At 46.5% G+C, this 14,950-nt stretch overlaps 1 pseudogene; it reads right to left on the bottom strand.

Moving 5' to 3' along the window:
* Positions 1-9,762: 9,762 nt before the first annotated feature.
* LOC101033080 (small ribosomal subunit protein eS7-like) lies at positions 9,763-10,357 on the bottom strand (annotated as a pseudogene).
* Positions 10,358-14,950: the final 4,593 nt, after the last annotated feature.

The raw sequence follows: 14,950 nt of genomic DNA, 5'->3' as shown, positions 1-14,950 counted from the left end.
ACCATTTCTTAAGTGAAAATGAATGAGCATGCTTTCCAATATACCTGGCACAGCATCTTCTTCTGGACTGAGCTTCAGCTCTCCACGCTGGTGGCAGGGGAAAGGCCCTTCTCATAATCCCCAAAGGAAGGGTAACCAATTTATGCTACATCCAAGCAGAGATTGCAACCAAATGTGTCGAGTTTTGCCGGAGGAGATTCCTTTCTAGGCAGGAGCAGTGAACTTTCAAGCAGCACCGCCCCTCCTGTAAAAGGTCACTGCGCACTCAGACCTGCCTGGACAGGCCGCCCGCACTTCAACACTGGCCTTTTCAGGCCCTGAATAGGATCCCTTTATTCAAGTCTTTCAGGACACACCCTTTTCCTTCTGGCTGTGCCCTTATTTGGATTAAGTCCCTAGGCCAGCTTCACAAACGGAGAAGCAAAGCATTGTTCTCAGGTCTTGGTCCAGCTCTGTTGGGGATGGACGGAAAGATGACAATCTGTGAGCTCCAGAACCATCCCATAATAATCCCATCCCATCATGACCAAGTCCGTGGTCCACTCCCATCAGAGGCGTAGAGCGAGTCTCAGCATTGCAACCGATGTTCCCTGAGTTGGTTCTAGCCCACAGTGCCCATTCGGTCTGCAAAGCCTATCTTAATCTTTCTCTGTGAAGCCAGCATCTAAAAGACATGAGATTTCATGCAGCAGTTGGGATCCCGGCCCCATGATGAAGTGGAAGATCTGAACAGGCAGAGCCGGCCCCATAGCTGCACTGGCTTGAGCCAAGGAGCAGCTGCCAGCCTCCAGGAGGCAGAGGGGCTCTGGTCTGCCACTCTGCCTCATCTTCCTGCCTGGCCCCAGAGAAATTGGGGCCTGTGGTCCCAGATCTAGCCCATTCCAAGCCCGTTTGGTCCCACTCACCCTCACCCACCAGGCTCAGCCATGCTTCTCTCTGTTCCTTAAACACACCACATTCTCTGCCACTCCTGGGTCTTTCCACGCGCTCCCCTGCCGGGGCTGCTCAGCCTGCTGCTTTCTGCGGCCTGGACGAGATTCTGCATCCATAGCATCTCCTTCGAGTGTTGCTCAGACACACTGTTCTTTTCTCCTCTTTCCCTTTTTTCTTCCATTGTTTTTTAAAAATAATTATTATTATTTTGATTAAAATACTTGAAGAACTTTGATTTTCAAGAGTCAAAAGAATTTGATGTCTTTTTTTTCTTTGCAAAGATGATTTTAATAATTTGGTGTCGGCTGGGCATGGTGGCCCACACCTGTAATCCCAGCACTTTGGGAGGCGAAGGCAGGTAGATCAAGAGGTCAGGAGATCAAGACCATCCTGGCCAACATGGTGAAACCTCTTCTCTACTAAAAACACAAAAAAAATTAGCTAGTCATGGTGTCGGGCACCTGTAGTCCCAGCTACTCAGGAGGCTGAGGCTGGAGAATCGCTTGGACCGGGGAGGCGGAGGTTGCAGTGAGCCAAGATCAGGCCACTGCATACCAGCCTGGGTGACAGAGTGAGACTTTGTCTCAAAATAAATAAATAAATAAATAAACAAATAAATAAATAAATAAATAATTTGGTGTAGGCTGGGCCTAGTAGCTCGCTCCTGTAATCCGAGCACTTTGGAAGGCTGAGGTGGGAGAATTGCTTGAGACCTGGCCTTCAAGACTAGCCTTGACAACATGGTAAGACCCTGTCTCTACAGAAAAGTAAAAACATTAGCTGTGTTTGGTCTGTGCACCTGTAGTCCCAGCTACTCAGGAGGCTGAAGTGGGAGGACTGCTTGAGCCTCAGAGGTGGAGGTTTCAGTGAGCAATGATCACGACATTGCACCCAAGCCTAGTCAACAGAACAAGACCCTGTCTTAAAATAATAAATAAATAAATAAAATGATCATTGTTTCCTTATCTTTGGGCCTTTCTATTTCTCCTTTCTTTGTCTTCCTCCCCCTCTTCCCTTCCTCCCTCCCTCCCCCTTTCCTTCCTTCTTCCCTATTTTTCTTCTCAGCATCATTGTTAGAGGCACAGCTTTCCATTTACGTTAGCTCACAATGGAAAGACTCAACCCCCGCCCCCTTCCACCCATATTTGTCTTTTCGAACTAATACAATCAGCAAATTCTATTTTTATGAAAAAAAAAGTTATCTTTGCAAAGAAACCATTGGCTTTCATCAGAACCATCAGCAACTTCCATCTGGTGCCCGAAGCCTTGGCACTCTCCAGAACCTGGGGTCAAGATGCTGATGAGGGGAACCCCCCCCAGAGGCCCCCAGCTCCCAAGCAGAGGCATACGACTGTCCTATCCACAGTCACTTTCCTGCCCCGCCACTTCCCCACATTCTCAGGCCCTTCTCCCCAATCTCACATATCTAAAGAGTTTCTCCAGCCCAGCCCCCTCTATATGGTTTCCTTTCCAAAAATAGCATGTGCAGCTCCCAGCTGCTCTTTCTCACTTCAGGAGACAGGAAAGACTCATGGGGTTGGCACTGGGAGTGAAATGGTGGAGAGTGGGGAAGATTCCTTTTTCAACAGAGCTGTTCCTCTCACTCTTACTAAAGAGTGAGTGGTGACCTTGGGATCAATCTCATACCAGACAGTAGGAGTGGCCCTTTCTCTCAGCCACAATCCCCTTCCTGTTTCATTACACACAAACACCCTCCTGCCACTGAGGTAGAATAAACTCAAAAAGCTTTGTCCACATCGGAACGGGTTTCCCCTGGTCCATGGGCACTTCAACATGTAGGTCTGAATTCTCGAAATGCTACGGGAAGGTGACACAGTGGGCGTAACTCCGTGCACATGTCTCTGCTTGCCCGTGATAATGGCTAACTCCAATTTTCTTTTCCAACTTGTTATTGAAAGGAAAAAGCAAAAGCCCTCCACTGCACCTGGACACAGCATCACTAGTCCACAGCCTCTGTGCCTCAAACACCCCTGGGATTTGGGATAGCAGGACCCTGAGCTGCCTCTTCCATTTCCCAGAGGCCACAGTGGTGGTCCAACAGCCCAGGAGCTCCGGCTGGACTCACCCACTAACTGTCTGGCCCATCACCATCATCACCATCTTCACATACCAGAAAGACTCCTGGCTGAGTCATCGCCCTTAGAGGCTCGAAGAGGTGCCACGGTCAGTTTCCATGGCGCCAAGCAACATTCACTGTGACAGTCGTCAGGGGAGCACACAGGAGCAGAAGGGGCTGTCAGTGCTGCTGGAGGCCTGGTGTTGGCCAGGACATGACATGTCCCCAGTCATTTTCTTTGACTCTCATTGACCTCCGTCAAGGCAGTAGGTGGAATTGCATCTCCTTAAAGTTCATGTCTACCTAGAACTTCAGAATGTGACCTTATTTGGAAATAGGGTTTTTGTGGATACAATTAAAATAAAGATAGAGATGAGATTATCCTGGATTAGGGTGAGTCCTAAATCCAATGATATTGTCCTTATAAGAGATGGATAAGGACGCAGAGAAATCCAAGTGAAGATGGAGGCAGACATGGGAGTGACGTGTCTACAAGCCAAGAAATACCAAGGATTGCCAGGAGCCACCAGCAGTGAGGAGAGAGGCCTGGGATGGGTTTTCCCTCAGAGCCCTCAGAAGGCACCAACCCTGCCAATCCCGTGCTTTTAGATTTCTGACCTCCAGAACTGTAAGAGAGCACATGTCCGTTTTCTTTTAATACACCCCTTTATGGTAATTTATTATGGCAGCTATAGAATGCAAATACACTCAGGGGACAAAAGAGCATTACTCCATATTTTTTCTATGGGGCAAATCCCCTTTCAGGGAGTGGGCATAAGTGAGCAAAGTTGAAGCTGGAAACGGTCCAATATTTTGACATTACCACCATTATCATTATCACCATCACCATCATCAGCATCATCAGCATCACCACCATCACCATTATCATCACTATCATAACCAATCACCATTACCATAACTACTGCTATCATCCTCACCATCAGCATCATCACCATCATTACCATCACACTATCACCATCATCATCATTACCATTATCACCATCATCACCACCATCATCACCATCACCATCATCATCACCATCATCACCACCATCACCATCATCACCATCATCACCATCACCATCATCACCACCATCACCATCACCATCATCACCATCATCATCACCATCACCATCATCACCATCACCAACAGTATTATAACCCTCACCATCACCATCACTACCATCATCATCACCATCACCACCATCATCATCACCATCATTAACAACACACTATCACCATCATTATCATTAGCATTATCGCCATCACCACCATCATCATCGTCACCATCACCACCATCATCACCATCATCCTCACCATCACCATCACCATCATCACCGTCATCATCACTGCCATCACCAGCATCACCAGCATCATCACCATCACCATCATCACCACCATCATTGTCATCATTGTCACCATCACCATCATCATCATCACCATCACCACCATCATCACCACCATCATCACCATCACCATCACCATCATCACCACCATCACCATCATCACCATCATCACCACCATCACCATCACCATTGTCACCATCATCATCACCATCACCATCATCATCATCACCATCATCATCATCACCATCATCACCATCACCACCATCATCACCACCATCACCATCCCATCACCATCATCACCACCATCACCATCACCATCATCACCATCATCATCACCATCACCATCATCACCATCACCAACAATATTATAACCCTCACCATCACCATCACTACCATCATCACCATCACCACATCATCATCACCACCATTACCATCACACTATCACCATCATTATCATTAGCATTATTGCTATCACAACCATCATCATCGTCACCATCACCACCATCATCATCACCATCATCCTCACCATCACCATCACCATCACCATCATCACTGCCATCACCAGCATCACCATCATCATCACCATCACCATCATCACCACCATCATTGTCATCATTGTCACCATCACCATCAGCATCATCACCATCACCATCACTATTATAACCCTCACCATCACCATCGCTACCATCGTCATCATCACCATCACCACCATCATCACCACCATCATCACCATCACCATCACACTATCACCATCATTATCATTACCATTATCATCATCATCACCATCACCATCATCACCATCATCACCATCACCACCATCACCACCATCACCATCATAACCATCACATCACCACCATCATCATCACCATCACCACCATCATAACCATCACGTCACCACCATCATCACCACCATCACCATCATCACCACCATCATCATCACCATCACCACCATCATAACCATCACATCACCACCATCATCACCATCACCACCATCATCATCACTATCACCACCATCACCATCATAACCATCACATCACCACCATTACCATCATCATCATCACTATCATTAACAGCAGCAGCTGTTATAATCATCGCCACCATCGCCATCATCATCATTGCCAACCCCATTGGCAGCAGCAGCATCACCGTGGGTATCATTTAGTGAGCATGTATTACATGTCATATGCTAGACACTGGACATCCCTTCCTCAGTCCTCCTAACAATACTACAAGGTAGCTTTAAGTGTTTGCGTTTTCTGAACCAGAATACTAAAACCTAAGAGACTTAATAACATTTTCCTCATGTTCTAAACTCAGATGGCCATTCCACATAGTTACTAGCTGAGTGACCTCTAGCAAATTTATCACCTGGTTGATCTTTAAATCTTGTGTCTACAAAATGAGTTTAACAAGGATGCCCACCTCACAGGGTTGTTGTGGGAGTGGATAAGAGGATGAACATAAAGCACGTGGCACTCAGTTAATGATGTAGTTGCTGCCTCACTCTTGCCCATCAGCTACTAGGGAGGGAGGGAGGGTCTTCTTTGCCTCCAGCTCCAGCCACATTATCAACTCCCTGCACAGCCCTGCACGTCACAAGGGCAGGAACCAGGAGCCATAAGGCCTGCCAGGAAACCAAGTCTTGCTAGTTCTGTAGCTCACCCACAAACATCTCACTGTGCCCCCTCTGGCCCCTCAGCAACTGAAATCCAAACCAGTTTCATACCTCAAGGACAGGATTGGCTATGTAAGTTTCAGGGCCCAGTAAAAAAAAATGCAAATATTCCAAACTTGTTAAGAATTTCAAGACGTCAGCAACAGAGCATCAAACCATGCACCGGGTCTTCTCGAGTGCAGGGTCCTGGGTGACTGCCCAGCTCCACCTGCCTGTGAAGCAGGCCTTGCCCAAGGACTCTGCCGGCCCGGCTGGCTCCCCACCCAGAACACTTCGCTGTTGTTTGACATCTCTGCACACCACCTGCTCTTTCCCTATGGCCACCCCAGCTGGATATCTGTACTGATGAGCGCCCTGATGCCCAGGGCAAGCACATCTCCCCAAGCAGTTGAGAGCAAAGGTCCCTGGGATGTAGCCAGGCTGCGGAAGCTGGCACACGGGCAGACCATTGATGAGCCATAGAAAACCTCAGCAAGCCCGTCACACCCCACTGAAAAATGTAAGTCAACACTGATCCAGCCCTTTCTGCTATGAAGCTTCAAGCCATGGCCTGCCTAATCCCGTATGTGATTTGGTCTCATTAACCTAACCCAATGCACTGACAGGGACAGTGGGCAAACCCAACCCTGCCCCGGATTAGGGCCACATTCAGCTTTCCATGAAAGCCCCACTGCAGCTAATACCTAAATGAGGAGCATGCCTGTTAGGCAGGCAAAGGAAAAGGCAGGTGGGTTAGGGAGGTACAGTGGGCAGGTAAAGGCTCCAGCGTTGGAGGGCTAGCAACTGTCATGGAGGGAGGCCATTTGCATCACCCTAAGAAGAAGCGGCGATTTAGTGAGGACTTCTATTTATCTAGTCATTGAGTTAAGGCAGGAGCTGGCAAAGCTTTTTCTCTAAAGGGCTAGATAATAAAGATTTGAGACTCCGAGGGTCACACAGTCTCTGTTGCAATTGCTCAACCCCACCATCATAGAGTACTCTGTAGCGCTCAGGCAATAGGTAAATGAATGGAGTGGCCATGTTCCAATAACACTTTATTTACCAAAGCATGTGCCATGTAGATTGGTCCTATGAGCTGTACCTTGCCAACTCCTGGACTAAACGATTTAGATACATTATGACATTTAATCATCTCCCCAGTGTGTGCTCCCACCTCCCTGACTCAAGAACACCTTTGTCTGCCCCCACCATCTATTCATCAATTTATCGCTTTATGTTTGTTTTTCCCACACTAGATTGTAAGCCCCATGAGATCAGGGACTTTGTCTGTTTGCTCACTGATGTAAACTCACTGTTTAGAATGATAGGTGCTCAGCAAGGATTGGTTAAATAAAGTAAGCATCTCATTGCCACATTGCAGATAAAAACAGGTTTAGAAAAAGAAAGTAACTTGCTTAAGGGCACAAAGTTATAAAAAGAAAGACCTGGTTCTTCGGTGACTGCTCAGGGAATTTGTTGTAAAACACGTAATGGGATAAATGAATAAAGTGGGTTACGGGTAGGGTAACAGGGCGTGGTGGTGACTGCAGCAAACTAGAGTACACACACTTATCTAAAAGGGGCGCTGTGCCTCAGTTCCAGCCAACTATGGCCCAGTTTGACTATGTGCCCCGCATGGCCAGACCTTCTGGTTTTCCTAGAGAAGTCAGAAATCCAGGCTTTCATGTGAGATATTCCAATTCTTAAATGTTGGCAAGCATTTGATTTCCCCCCACCCCCACCCCTTAACCTCTGTGCTAGCCAAAGAAAGCATGCCATCACTTTGTGGCCTCTGGCTTAAAACTATTAAATACTTGGAAAGTCGTATCCATTAGCCCATCTTCTTCACGCACCCAGGTAGTCTAGCTGCATCATCAGATGCGCTGAAGGATGCACAAAATTGGAACTGGAACAAGATTGAGCCGTTTGCTCCAGAACCATCTCTGATCGCTTCATACATAGAAAAATCAGAACCAGTCATGCCCTGGTCTTGGAAAATGCTTCCTTTTCTAATTTTTAACATTCTCCTGAGAAGGGATATAGGGTCTCCGAGGATATGGTGACCCCTAAAATGTCCTGGTTTTAGGTAAAGATCTGAGTTTGTCACACAATCCCACACCAACCTGGTGCTAGCTCCATAAGAAATCATCGGGTGACTTCCCATTTCTCCAGTGAGAATATCTTCTCATGGGTGGTAAAAATCTCTGAGTTCTTTCTGCTCAATGCCTCTCCCCAATCTGGTTAATGACTTCCTCCTATCTTTGAAACCTTGCCCCTCTCCCCGTGTGGCTCTGCTTCAGCTGTCAATCATATACTTGCCCACCACTCCCTTTAGAGAGTGAGAGAGAGAGAGAGACAGTAATCTAGGCTTGGCCAATCACAAGACTCTATCTCTCTCCCTCACTATCCTAATTGGCCCAGGGATATGCATATGATCTAGGCTGGACCAATCAGAGCACTGCCTTGGGTTTTTTATAGGCAAACCCTGACAAACTCAAGCTCTCTATAGCCTCTGTGACTGCTACAAGCAAGGTTACATTGTATGTAATCCTGGTTTTGTCTATGCCCATGATTCTCACCACATTTACACAGCTGCATAGGGGAAGTCCCTCTATGGAAGAGCAAGAGGCCAAAGAGAGAGAGAGAGAGAGAGAGAGAGAACTGGAAAAGAGCACTCTGATGACAACATGTGAATCTGGGGAACCACCTTTGTGCTTCCCAGTTCTGTGAGCCAAACAGTATCCTTTTTAGCTTTAACTTAGTTTAAATTGAGATTTTATCCCAGAAAACCCAGAAACTCTGACTGCATCCCAAATGCCCCATTGGTGCCAATGATAGTCTAACTCTAGCTTGCCCCTCTGAAAGAGTTCAAGATCAAAGAAGTTACCTTTTTGCAGGAACTAGTCTCACAAGAAGAATTAGAGAGAGAGAGACATGGCCAATTGTATAGCTTCCTCTTTAGGTTTTAAGAATGTGATGTGAGACCAGGTCCGGTGGCTCATGCCTGAAATCCCAGAACTTTGGGAGGCCAAGTCAGGTGGATCACCTGAGGCCAGGAGTTCGAGACCAGCCTAGCCAACATGGTGAAACCCTGTCTTTACTAAAGACAGGGTTTACTAAAACTATAAAAATTAGCCAGGCATGGTGGCAGATGCCTGTAATCCCAGCTACTCAGGAGGCTGAAGCAGAAGGATCACTTGAACTCCAGAGGCAGAGGTTACAATGAGCCGAGATCACGCCATTGCACTCCAGCCTGGTGACAGAGCAAGACTCCATCTCAAAAAAAAAGAAAAAAGAAATGCAATGTGAGTGCTTCATAACCATGTCCACCAAAATATTTTTAATTGCAGAGAAAATAGCGAACAAATTATCTAAGAGTGTGAATGACTTGGCTGGAGTACACTCAAGATTTTTTTGAAATACTGTGTTTTAAACTTTAAAAATCTATAAAGACATTTGTTATTCTATTCCATCATGTCCTGAAACACTTGTCTTAAATTATCTTAAAAGGGTTTGCAACCAGCTTCAGAAGAAATCCCAGGTTTAAGCTGTGGCTTCACATACCCCTGCCTATCCCTGCCTGCCTCAGAGAAAACCATCTTGGGAAGCGGGCCAGAAATTCTACTGACCTTCAAATTGAGAATCAATGCCAGAAAGGAGCCTCAAGTTCATTCTCTAGAGTCATTTAGCTCTAGCCTATTCCTTTTTTCTTTTTTTCTTTTTTTTCTGAGAATATATTTTAGTCATTTTGTTTACAATTGAAACTCAGGGAGTTCAAAATTAACATCCTTGCCCGTGAGCTTCTTACAGATGCCAGAAAAAGTTTCAACCCTGTTTTCCACATTGTGCTGCTGCACTTTGCCCAAATGAACCTTTATGAGCCGCTGCCTCATAAAGAGAATCCACCCAGTTTCACACGGATTCTCTTGCCCACAATCTAGTTTGCGAAGACCAAGTCCTCAGGATTGCCTCGTGCACAGCTGTCACAGCACCGCTCCTGGGACCCTTTTGCTTGTTGTTTGCATGGCTTTTTCGAGTTGGCTTAGGCAGAAGTCTCCTCTGAGTGGTAAAGACAACATGCTTCCCCCTGAACTTTCCCTCCAATTTGCATACTAGCCGGACTTGGATTTTCTGGAAAGATCTCAGTTGAGGAATGGGAACAAAGATTATGATAGCTTTCTGGCCACCACCAACTTCGATTTCCTTGACTGCCGTAATATTCAGCTCCCCGAGCTGAGCCTTGAGGTTCGAGTTCATCTCCAGCTCCAGAAGAGCCTGGGAGATGCCGGACTCGAACTCTGACTTCTTGCCATTGGGCTTCACCATCTTGCCACTTGAACTGAACATGGCTTTCTCCTTGGTAAGCATCAGTTTGGGAAGAGACCCAAATCTCAGCTCTGTCCCCTTCTTGCATGCCCTACTCAGCATCCCCTCCCCCGACTCCCAGTCCACCAGTACAGAGTCCCATGGAGGCAGCCTGGTGACGATTCATTTCTATTTTAATGTGAGGGAGGGAGTGCTATGCGTGCAATGCGCTCCATAAAGTTCATGTGTCAGAAACTTAATCCCCAGTGGGACAGTGCTGAGAGGTGGGACCTTTCAGAGGTGAGTAGGTCATGAGGGCTCTGCCATCATGAATGGATTAGTGTCATTATCTCAGGAGTGGGTTAGTTATCATGAGAGTTGGTTCCTAGTAAAAAGATGAGTTTTGGCCCCTTCTCTCTCTTACACATGTGCTCTCCTCCCCTTCCACCTTCCACTATGGAATGACACAGCAAGAAGGTCCTTGTAAGATGCAGGCTTCTCAACCTGGGACTTCCCCTTCCTCAGCACTATAAGAAATAAATGTCTCTTCTTTATCAATTACCCAGTCTCAGGTATTTCGTTACAGCAACATGAAATGAGCTGAGACAGGAAATATGCACTGGGCGTGGAGCTGTTGCTATAACAAACACCTGAATATGTGGACGCCACTTCCGAGCTGGGTAATGGGCCAGGCGCGGTGGCTCACTCCTGTAATCCCAGAACTTTGGGAGGCCGAAGAGGGTGGATCACCTGAGGTCAGGAGTTCGAGACCAGCATGGCCAACATGGCAAAAACGCATCTCTACTAAAGATACAAAAATTAGCCAGGCATGGTGGTAGGCACCTGTAGTCCCAGCTACTCAGGTAGGAGAATAGCTTGAACCTAGAAGGCAGAGATCGCAGTGAGCTGAGATCACACCACTGCATTCCAGTCTGGGCAACAGAGTGAGACTCTGAAAAAAAAAAAAAAAAAAAAAAAAACCTAGGTAATGGGTGGAGGCTGGATTCAGAGGAAGATACTAGAAAAGCCTCTGTTGCTATGAAGGAAATATTGAGGGCGAGTCTGGTGAGAGCTCAGAAGAGAACAGCTTAGGGAAAGTCTGAATCATCTTAGAGATTACTTAAGTGGTCATGACCAGAGGGCTGGTAGAAATTGGGATAGGAAAGACCATTTTGATGAAGTGTAGAGGGAAATGAAGACTATCTCTTTGAAAACTGGAGTAAAGGTCACCCTTATTACAAGGAGGCGAAGAACTCGGCTGAACTGTGTCCTTGACCAAGGGCTTTACGGAAGGCAGAGAGCTAAGAGTGACGAACTAGGATATCTGGCAGAAGAAATTTCCAAGCAAAATATTAAAGGGACTGTGTGGCTACTTCTAATGACATAGAGTACAATGTGAGAGGAGAAAAATTAAGGCAACAATTTATTATTAAAAGAAAAGCACAGCAGAGAGGTTTGGAAGAGTCAGAGCTTGGCCATATAAAAGGCATCTTTAGGTGAGCAAACCAAGGGGGAGGCTAAGTGACCATTTGTTTAAAATATAAATACTGATAGAAGGAAGGCAGGTGCTATTCCCCAAGACAGTGCGAGAGGTCCCATGAGGGTCATCTGCAAGCCGGAAGTGCTAGGACGCCACAGTTATGTCTCAGCCCAACTTCAAAGGCCTCAGAACCAGGAAAGTCGATGGTGTAACTCCCAGTCCAAAGCCAAAGTCCTAAGCACCCTGGTGGCAGGGAAAAGGGGAAGGGTGTGAGTGGTAAGTCCTGTAGTACAAAGGCCAGGGAGCCTGGAGTTCTGATGTCTGATGGCAGGAGAAAAAGAATATCCCAGCTCCAGAAAAGACAGAAAAAATTGTTTTTTCTGTCTTTTTTGTCCTGAGCCCCCAGCTGATTGGATGGTGCCCACCCATATTGAGGGCAAAGCTTCCCCACTCAGTTCACTGACTCAGTTCACATGCCAATCTTGTCTGGATACACCCTCACAGACTCACTCAGAAATGCTTTGCCAGTTCTCTAGGTATCCCTTACTCCAGTCAAGCTGCCACCTTAAATTAACGAACACAGAGAGGGTCTCATCATCTCATCCTCAGCCCAGGCCGCTTATCCAAATACTCCTGTGACTGCAGATGCTTGAGAGAATATTCTCTCAGAATGGAGGGCTGACAAATGTCATTTTCTCTATCTCATTGCCTGCCCAGTGACAAATTCGTGTCCCGGAGATTTTGGCAGCCCCTGTGGCTGCTCAGCTGATCCAGTCTTTAATCAAGCTCTGTCCCCCAACGACCTGTGTTGCTCCAGCTTGAGGAGAAAAACAGACATGACTTTCTTCTCCTCTTCAGTCAAACACGCAAACTTCATCAAAATGCCATTACTGAGTGTCCTCTGTATGTGTCAGTACTATTTCATCAACTTGCCTGAGCTGAGTGCCTACTGTGTGGAAAGCCCTGGAGATGCCAATGAACTGAATACGGCAGGTCACCAAGGAGTTCTCAGGCTCCTGAGCCAATGGCACTCCTGCTGGGAGATGCGTGCTGGAGACGGAATTGGTGCTCGGCGCTGTGAGTCCACGGGGAGCCAAGAAGCCTTTATACCCAGTTACTGAGCATTGTGTGTATTTGTGGCACAAGACTTGGACCTGAAAGCCTTCTTCTAGAAGGAAAGGAGGGGATTTCTATTCTAAACCTACCAGAACGCTTAGTAAATGAGAGGGTCAGTCTCTTTCCATCTGCAGAGGAACCCTGGAGTGATTCATGCCCTTCTGTTACATTTATTCAATGAAGTTGGTGAAATTCGTTTTTGTTTTTTTAAAAATGGAGTTTCACTCTGTCGCCCAGACTGGAGTTCAATTGCACAATCTCAGCTCATTGCAACCTCCACCTCCCAAGTTCAAGTGATGCTCCCATTTCATCATGTTGGCCAGGGTGGTCTTGAACTCCTGACCTCAAGTGATCTACCTGCCTCAGTCCCTCAAAGTGCTGGGATTACAGGCGTGAGCCACCACTCCCAGCCGGTTGGTGAAAATTTCTTGAACTCCTACTCTGTGCTCAGCACTGCTGAAGACACTAGAGATACAGCCAAAAATAGAACTGAGTCCCTGCTCTCAGGAAGAATACTTTCAAGAATTAGAATAATAATATATGACTGCTATTAATAACACTCATAATGCTCACCCAGTACCAAGATCAGTTCTCAGTTCTTATCCATTTAATCCTCATACTGTGTTTTACTCTCATCTCTACTTTGTAGATGAGAAAACTGAGGCTCAGAGAGGTCAAGTAACCTGCCTAAGGTCACACAGATGGTAAGTGGTGAGCTGGGTAACTGAATTCAGAAAGTCTGACTCTGGAATCTACCATTCATCACTATTACTACAAATACGAATCCCACGAATCATTATTAGACATCTGGCTTAAATGTAAAACTGTTATCATGTTCCATACACCATGCTAAGTACTTCCTGTATATCCAAGTGTATACTGAGCATCTACTCTTTGCCAGACACAACAGTACTATGAGAAAGTTATTTCCATTTTTCAAGCAGGTAAACTGAGGCTCATAGAGTATAAGAAACTTGTTGAAATTCTCAGAGCTGATAAGAGGCAAAAATAAGACTGAAACTCAAGTTTCATCATCACGACTCATGTACTTGGCTGTTTAAATATGTGCTACACTGCCTCCTCAGGATATAATTTTGGTTATCTGGAATTTTAAACAGACCCAGTGAATATTAAAGCAAATCATCCATATGAAATTCTGGGTTGTTGCCCCTCAGTTACTGTGTCTCCCTGCTTTCCCATTCTGGAAACTGAAATTTTCTTATTTGCTTGGCTGGAGGGCCACTAAAATGAAGATCAACACAGCTCAGAGAGCAAATATCAATTTTCACTTTTGAAAAACAACCTGATGTTGCCTCCAGGATAAGGCGGTGCCTTTTGCTCTGAACTGGAAAGAGAAAAAGAAAGAAGCAAGCAAGCATTTTGTAAGTGACGGCTCATGCTTCCTCAAGAAAGCATGCTCCACCTCCTTACCAGCACCCTGAGCCTGGCAGCCAGGCAGGCCACCTCCCTCCCTCCCTCCCTGGGCTGTTTTCCCTCCCTGGGTTGCTAAAACTCAACGGTGAAGGTGGCTCCAAGAGTCCACAGGGCGAGGACAACTTTCCTTACTCGAAACTTCCTTTCCGCACCTAGTACAGGGTGTCACTCACAGTCTCACACTCTGCAGACATGAGTAACTACGTTCCTTAGCCACTGAGTGGGCCCCCGGGTCACCAGGCTGGGAAGACCACTTAGGCACAGACTCAAATGACTGTGGCAGAAGCTTCCACTGCTTAGGGACATTCCAGGCAAGAAAGGCAATGGCATTCTCCTCTTCCTGGGAGGCCTTCCCTCCGACCACATGCTTCTCTTCTTTCCCCAGGTAGCCTTTGCTCAGCCCCCAAATCTCTGCACCTGCTGCTCCTGGGCTGGCAATGCTCTCTCCCATAGCTGATTCTTTCCCATCAATCGGGGCCTTGCTTCTATGCTGCCTCCTCAGAGAGGCCCTCCCTGATCGCCCACCCAAAGTAGCACCTTTAGTCCCTCTCCACTTTGCCTTGCTTTTCTTGTTTTTTTGTTTGTTTGTTTGTTTGTTTGTTTTT

This window comes from Saimiri boliviensis, chromosome 9 (assembly GCF_048565385.1).
Source record: "Saimiri boliviensis isolate mSaiBol1 chromosome 9, mSaiBol1.pri, whole genome shotgun sequence".
Classification (NCBI taxonomy): domain Eukaryota; kingdom Metazoa; phylum Chordata; class Mammalia; order Primates; family Cebidae; genus Saimiri; species Saimiri boliviensis.
The sequence above is the reverse complement of the archived record's forward strand: the minus strand, read 5'-3'. Positions and strand labels throughout refer to the sequence as shown.